Genomic DNA, 8302 nt, shown 5'->3' on the forward strand with positions numbered 1-8302 from the left:
TTCTCTGTTGGGGTGTAGTTGGCTTCAGATCCCCTGTAGCTTAGGCTCCAGAACCCAAGTGGGCGGCCTCGAGTCTCACCAGGCACCTTTTGCCAGAGGCTCCAGGAGAGACCTTTATTCCCAGCTGCAGAATAGAGTACATTTTTCACATCTGTCCTTGTCTTGACCGACCCAAGTGCTACAGTGTGTGCAATCTCTCGTTTAATCTGTTCGAATGCCTGTTGCTGTTCAGGGTCCCACTGAAAATCATTCTTTTTCCGAGTTACCAGATAGAGGGGACTTATGATTTGACTGTACTCCGGGATGTGCATGCTCCAGAAACCTATGGCACCCAGAAAAGCTTGCGTTTCCTTCTTGCTGGTTGGTGGGGTCATTGCTGTGATCTTATCGATGACCTCTATCGGGATCTGACGACGCCCATCTTGCCATTTCACCCCCAGGAACTGTATCTCTCGGGTAGACCCCTTAACTTTACTCTTCTTTATGGCAAAACCGGCTCTCAGGAGGATCTGGATGATTTTCTTCCCTTTCTCGGAAACCACCTCTGCTGTGTCCCCCCATATGATGATGTCATCAATGTATTGCAGGTGTTCTGGAGCCTCACCCTTCTCTAATGTGGCCTGGATCAGTCCGTGACAGATGGTGGGACTGTGTTTCCACCCCTGGGGCAGTCGGTTCCAAGTATACTGCACACCCCTCCAGGTGATAGTGAACTGTGACCTACACTCTGCTGCTAAGGGAATGGAGAAGAATGCGTTTGCAATGTCAATAGTGGCATACCACTTCGCTGTCTTGGACTCCAGCTCATACTGGAGCTCCAACATGTCTGGAACGGCAGCGCTCAGCGGTGGGGTGACTTCATTCAGGCCACGATAGTCCACAGTCAGTCTCCATTCTCCGTTAGACTTATGCACAGGCCAGATGGGACTGTTGAAGGGTGAATGGGTCTTGCTGATCACCCCTTGGCTCTCCAGCTCACGGATCATCTTATGGATGGGGATCACAGAGTCTCGGTTCGTCCGGTACTGCCGGCGATGCACTATTGTAGTGGCGATTGGCACTTGCTGTTCCTCGACTTTCAACAACCCTACGGCCGAAGGGCTCTCCGAGAGGCCGGGTAACGAGTTCAACTGTTTAACCGCCTCGGTCTCCACAGCAGCTATTCCAAAAGCCCATCTATGTCCCTTGGGGTCCTTGAAGTACCCGTTCTTGAGATAGTCAATGCCCAGGATACATGGGGCATCTGGACCAGTCACAATGGGGTGTTTCTGCCAGTCTTTCCCGGTCAAGCTCACCTCAGCTTCCACCATGGTCAACTCTTGAGATCCTCCAGTCACCCCAGAAATGGAAATAGTCTCTGGTTCCACATGTCCCGAGGGCATTAACGTACACTGAGCGCCAGTATCAACCAAAGCCTGATATTTCTGTGGGTCTGACGTGCCAGGCCATCTGATCCACACAGTCCAATAGACACGGTTGTCCCGTGCCTCTACCTGGCTAGAGGCAGGGCCCCTCTAACATTCGTCTTCATCCTACCAGTCACCGTTTCCCTCTTGTGAATGTCGACAGGAGGAACCCTCTAGTGGGTCAGATCCCTGCCTGCAGGATACTGGTACAGCACTCACTTTTGCAGACTTCCTCTTTTCTTTCTCCTTCAACTCTTGTACTCGGGCTGCTAGGGTACGGGTAGGTTTCCTGTCCCACCGTCTCATGTCTTCTCCATGGTCAGTTAGGAAGTACCACAACTCAGTTCGTGAGGTCTGTCCGCTCTCTCTAGCTGGGGGCGTCTAGTTTTCACTGGGACCATATGGAAATTGTTTCCTTCAATCTTCTCTTTCAAGTCCGTAGTTAATTCCTTGAGTTCATTAATCATTGTCTCTACAGAGGAGATGCGGGCCTGTAGTGGTCCTTCGATCATACTGTCGTACAATCGAAGTTTGTTTATTACAGACATCACTGGCTCCCGCTTCTCCCCAGCCTGCAAGGATGTCAGGTAACCTTTATGTGTGGACGACCCCATACGTGTGAAGCTCCACCACATCTGTGGTGTACACTTAACCTTGTCAGGATCGTTGGTAGATTACCCATCCCTTCCAAACAATACTTCCAGCAATGCCAATTCTCTCAACCGTAGGATTCCTTCTTCTATGGTCTTCCAACTCTTGGTATAATGATCTGACTGCAAGGACTCTCTGTAAATGAACCTCTCCCTCACACCATCCAAAAACCGTACCCAGAGAGACAGGGACTTCGATTCCCTCACAAATGCCTCTTCAGTGCCCACATCTTGGGCAATAGATCTCAGGAACCTCGCTTCACCGCCATCAAGGTTTACAGTATCACCTGTAGAGTCCCAAACTCGGATCATCCAGGTCAGAACGGGTTCACTCGGACGACGAGCAACGTCTGTCCGTAAATTCCAGAGGTTATTGTACGATAAAGACTCAGTGATGATTTCTGGCTCTGGAGTAGCCGTTTGTGGGGACCCTGCCTCTCCATCATGGTCAACTGGGCGAACTGATTTGGCTTTATATTTCTTCCTTTGGATAGGGGTAACCTCCATTGGCTTAGTCTGCCCCTTAGTTTTGGCCTTATCCTGAGCCACCTTGGTATTAGGCATCTTGTTCTCATCTTTTCCTTTCCCCTGGGAGTGTTGCACCATACCAAGCAACTTCCTGTAGGCAATGGCCAAGGCCCCACATGCAGCTGCCAACTACCTCTCCATGGATCCATCACGACCTCTCTCCCTCACGACTTTCATTATTTTTGTAGGGTTCAGGAGTTGTTCAAGGGTGAGCTTCCATGTTATGGGAACTGAGCAACTTTCTAGGAATTTACCCATGTCCTCCCATAACCCATGCCACTTGAGGTTTTCCGCCCCTGGGACAGGTTCCTGAATGCCTTCTCGGTAATTCTTGGCCTTGGCTTGGTATATCAGATATACTATAATGGCACAAACTAGGATGAAAAGCCCAACAATGGAAATGTCTCTGACATCTAGAAAAGATTTAAACTTCCCAGAGGCCATTGTGTTGTACCCAAAAGGGAACTGAATAAAGGGTTGGGTGCATGGATTCCCCTGTGTGTCTCCATAGGAATAGGTGCTATTATCCTTAAAACCCCAGAGGAAACAGCTTAGGCTAGAGCAGTAGTGCATCCTTGAGGACATATTTCGGATGAAAATCACATGTGCTGAGTTTGCCGTGTCATATACCCAATGCGCAAACTCAAAGGTACTTATCGCAATGAGGGTACTAGTATCTGAACTGAAATACATTGACAGGTGGGACAGATATCTTGGCATGGTTATATACCAGAGGAAAGCATCAACCCCTGACATCATGGTGCCTACAAGTTCAAAACGCGTGTCAATCACACAAGGGGTTCAAACTGCGCGTAACTCACACAAAGGGTAGTTATTCTTTTTCCACCTCTCCTCTTTCCAGGCCCCACATTGGGCACCAATAATGTCACAACCTGAGTGAGACTGGACTGTTTGCTAAAGAGGATGAGTTATGAGGTAGACCAAACTCCTCTCTCTCTGCAATTGTAATGTCAAATTAAGGGGTTTTACTCGAGAAAAATGTGGAAAAAACAGAAGAAATAACTACCCTTTATTAAAAGATATATGTATGTTGGCAAAAAACAGTAACAAGAAACAACAATAACAACAACAAGTCTAAATGAATACTCCGCTGTCCGTTAGCACAGTCCTAATTGTGGCCTACCGGGGATGTTGTTGGATCGCTGGAAGGTGCAGGGTCTGCAGCGCCCTGTTGTGACCTGCAGGGGGCGCTGTGGGATCGCTGGAAGGTACAGGGCCTGCAGTACCTGGTCGTGGTCAGCAGGGGGCACTGTGGGCTCCGGCAGTTACCCCGTGGGAAGAGAGGTTGGAGAGAGCGGTCCCGGACCGCGTGGGGAAGACGAGAAGGAGATGGGGGGGAGGTCCTCGCCTCCGTGGGGGCGAAAGGAAGGCAGGTAGTACACTCGCATGGGAACTCACCGCTGTCCCAAGTAGCGGGGACTCACTGCAGTCTCAGGTGGTGGTGTCTCAGCAAAAACTCCCCCTCCTCTCCCGCGGGCAAGCAAACTCTCCGTTGAGGCACAACAGCTCCGGGGAGCGGGGCATCCAGGCAGGTTGAAGCCAGCAGGATGAGAAATCGAGTTGACCAGGATGAACAGCCAAAAAGAAAACCAGACCTCCAGTCCCCCTCCCCAAAAAATGCCTGTGTCCACCAAGGGAGCCAACAACTCAGCTTCCGTCCTTGCCTCCGACCCGAGTCAGCCCCCCCCCCCCCCCCCGCCCCCCCCCCCCCCCCCCCGCCCCGACCACTCACCGCAGTTAATCGTCCATTAAACAGATCAACCAGTTCCTTTGTAAGGCTAATGACCTCTCTTCCCCCCCACTCACTCCGTTTTTCCCTTGGAGTGGGGCAGGGGGAAGAAAAATTCCCCTGGTTTCCTAGTCTATAACCCCTAGGTAACCTCATGTCCTCAGATGGTAAGATTGACAGAGAGATAGACAACAGGTTAGCAAAGGCATATAGTGCCTTCAGAAAGCTTCATAAAAGAGTTTGGCGAAATAAACACCTGAAGAAAAGTACAAAGATCAGTGTTTACAGAGCCATAGTGCTGTCTACTCTGTCTACTCTCTTATACGGATCTGAATCCTAGGTCATCTACTGCCACTACCTGCGTCTCCTAGAATGCTTCCATCAATGCTGTCTCCATACAATCCTAAACATCCACTGGTCAGATTATGTGACCAATACATCTGTTCTAGAACAAACAGCAGTCACAAGTATTGAGGCCATGTTACTGAGAACACAGCTGCGTTGGGCAGGGCAAGTCTCAAGGATGAAGGACCACCGCCTCCCTAAGATCCTGCTTTATGGTGAACTTCCCACCAGCTGCCGCAAGAGAGGAACCCCAAAGAGAAGATACAAGGACTCCCTGAAACAACATCTCAGTCTTGGTCATATTGATCATCATAACTGGTCTACTCTGGCCTCCAATCGGGAGGTGTGGAGACACGCCATCTATAATGCAGCTGTCTCCTTTGAGAACACATGCAGGATCACTCTCGAGGAGAAAAGGCAATGCAGAAAGAACCGTGTCTTGCAGAATACACCATCTAAGGAGTCTTTCTGCTGTGCCTTTTGCAACCGGTCATGCCTATCTGATATTGGCCTTTTTAACCACCAACGTGCTTGCAACAAATGTGGGTAGAGCCCTTCCCAAATCTTCGTTCGCAAAGCCTAGCCATGATGATGGTGAGAATGCTTTAGGTTGAAAGGGGACCTTGAAGATCATCTAGTTCATACCTCCCTGCCACGGGCAAGGACTCCTTCAACTAGACCAGGTTGCTCAGAGCTCCATCCAACCTGGCCTTGAACCCCTCCAGGGATGGGGCATCCACAACTTCTCTGGGCAAACTGTTCCAGTGCCTCACCACCCTCACAGTAAAGAATTTCTTCCTAATATCTAATCTAAACCTACTCTCTTTTAATTTGAATCCATTCTCCCTTGTCCTGTCACTACATACCCTTGTAAATAGTAACCTTGTCTTTCCTGTAAGTTCCCTTCAGGTACTAGAAGGCAGCAATTAGGTCACCCCAAAGCCTTCTCTTTTCCAGGCTGAACAATCCCAATTCTCTCAGCCTTTCCTCATAGGAGAGGTGCTCCATCCTTCTAGTCATCTTGGTGACCTCCTCTTGACTCTCTCCAACAGGTCAATGTCCTTCCTATGCTGGGGACCCCAGAGCTGGATGCAGCACTCCAGGTGGGGTCTCATGAGAGCAGAGGGGCAGAATCCCCTCCCTTGACTTGTTGGCCATGCTGCTTTTGATGCAATCCAGGACACAGTTGGCTTTCTGGGCTGCAAGCACATGTTGCCGGCTCATGTCCAGCCTCTCATCCACCAGCACCCCCAAGTCCTTCTCGACAGGGCTGCTCTCCATCTGTTCATTCCCCAGCCTGTATTGATACTGGGGGTTGCCCCAACCCAGGTGCAAGGACCTTGCACTTGGTCTTGTTAAAACTCATGAGATTCCCATGGGTCCACTTCTTGAGCCTGTCCAGATCCCTCTGGATGGCATCCCATCCTTCAGGTGTGTCAACCACATCACTCAACTTGTTATATGCAAACTTACTGTGGGTGCACTTGATCCCTCTGTCTGTGTCAGTAATGAAGATATTAAATAACAGTGGTCCCAATACAGACCCTTGCGGGACACCACTTGTCACTGATGCCCACTGGGACTCTGAGTTGCTGACCACTACCCTCTGGATGAGACCATCCAACCAATTTCTAATCCACCTAACAATCCACTGTTTCTCCCCTACTCTCTCCTCTCAGTCTCATCCATTATCTCCTCTCTCACCCACCGGAGGGGTGGCACTGTATGCAATAGAAGGGTTAGAATGTATGGAGTTCACAGTTGGCAATGGCACAGTTGAGACCCTCTGGGTAAGTATCTTGGTTTGACCCCGACCAGATGCCAGGGACCTATTAAAACTACTCCACTACCCTCCCTCTTCCCTTCTCCAACTGGGCAGAGGAGAGAGGAAGAAAAAAAAACAGTAAAGGAATTTCATGAGTAGAGATACGGATTGAGAGAAGGCAGTATTAGCAGGCAAAAAAACTCAGATTGAGGATAAAACTTAAATTTATTACTAACAGAATAAGAGCTAAAGAGTGAAAAAATAAAACAGTCTTAAACACACTTTCCAACCACTCCTCCTTCCTTCCATGTTCTCCCTCCTCCCCCTGCATCAGTGCAGGAAGAGAAGTCTATCCACAGGGAAACAAGGGCAACAGGTCTTCCAGGTCTGCTGCACCTGTGTGTCACCCTTCCATGGGCTGCAGGGAGCAACCTGTTCCACCATGGTCTTCACCACAGACTATGGGGGTCTAAAGCTCTGAGTCCTTCCCCTGTCCCGTGGGGTCCCTTCCCACAGGAGACAGTCCTTGATGAACCTCTCCAGCATGAGTCCATCCACCCCTCGGGCAACAGTTCTTTTCAATCTGTCGCCCTGTGGACGATTTCCCCAAGGGGGTGCTGTCGTTGGGTATCCGTCAGTAGGCCTTTGTCCGTGCGGGAAGAAAGACACACGACACACACTAGGATGATGAGACAGAGAGATGTCTGCCTGCTCAGTGTAGCAGGCAGTTTTATTGATTTCGCTAACTTCTATTTTCCCACACATATAATATAAACATATTCTTACAAAAACACCCAGGAATGCAGCACCTGCACTCAGTCAAACAACTTTAACCTTGTACTATTTATAACTCAAGGTTGTGTCCAGGGGAACTATCTAATTAGCTCCACTGCTCTCATGGAAAATGGCCCAACACTTTGTAATATTCCAAATCCCTCAAACTTCAGTTGTGGGGCTGCGACTTCACCCCACAGGGTGCAGTCCTTCATGGGTTGAGCTGTACCGACTTGGGTCTCCCATGGGGGTCACAAGTCCTACCCAGAAAAAACTGCTCTGGCATGGGCTTCCCTCTCCATGGGCCACAGATCTCCAGCAGGCCTTTGCGTAAATATGTTATCACAGAAGCGCATGTCATTGACTCAGCCTTGGCCACCAGCAGGAAATCCCTCCTGGAACTGACTACCATTGGCTTCTCATAGGACAGTGAAAGCTTCTAGTAGCTTCTAACAGAAACCACCCTATAGCCCCCCCGCTACTAAAACCCAGCTACAGGTTAAACCCATGACAGTAAGAGAACCCCTGCAGAGAGAGAGGCTGTTTAACACAGTGAGGATATTTTCCAGGGAGGACCACCACTTTTACTCCCAAGTCCGGAGTGGACATTTGAAAACTCACATTTATCCTGACCCTGAAATTCAGCAGGGGTGCAACAGAATACCCCATGGTTTCTATATAGCATGTTTGGCATTGGGAATGGCAAATCCAGAGTTTTGGGGATAGGGAATATGTAGAAGAATACAGATTTGTTAATTTAGATCAGGTATCACTACACAAAGCTTATGAAACATTTGTTCAGGGTATAGAGCATATTTCTGATTATTCATGCCAGTTGTTTGATCCTGGTGATTACATTGAGCTCCATCTTGAAGCTGTCAGCATTCACGAGTCTTTATAGTGCCTCAGTATTAATTTAAGTAATATGAATGCTGCAAATGTTTTAGACTGGGCCTGTACTCTCCTGCAAAGTAAGAGAGTCCTGTGTTTTGGTCAGACTTTTCTTCCTGGCTATCAGTTTTGTAAAAGTTGTTGGGTGTCGCTGATAATGTCGGAACGGCCAAAGCGACACGAAGAAAAAGGT

The sequence above is a fragment of the Corapipo altera genome, unplaced genomic scaffold, assembly GCF_003945725.1.
Source record: "Corapipo altera isolate COAL_440 unplaced genomic scaffold, ASM394572v1 60747, whole genome shotgun sequence".
Taxonomy (NCBI): Eukaryota; Metazoa; Chordata; class Aves; order Passeriformes; family Pipridae; genus Corapipo; species Corapipo altera.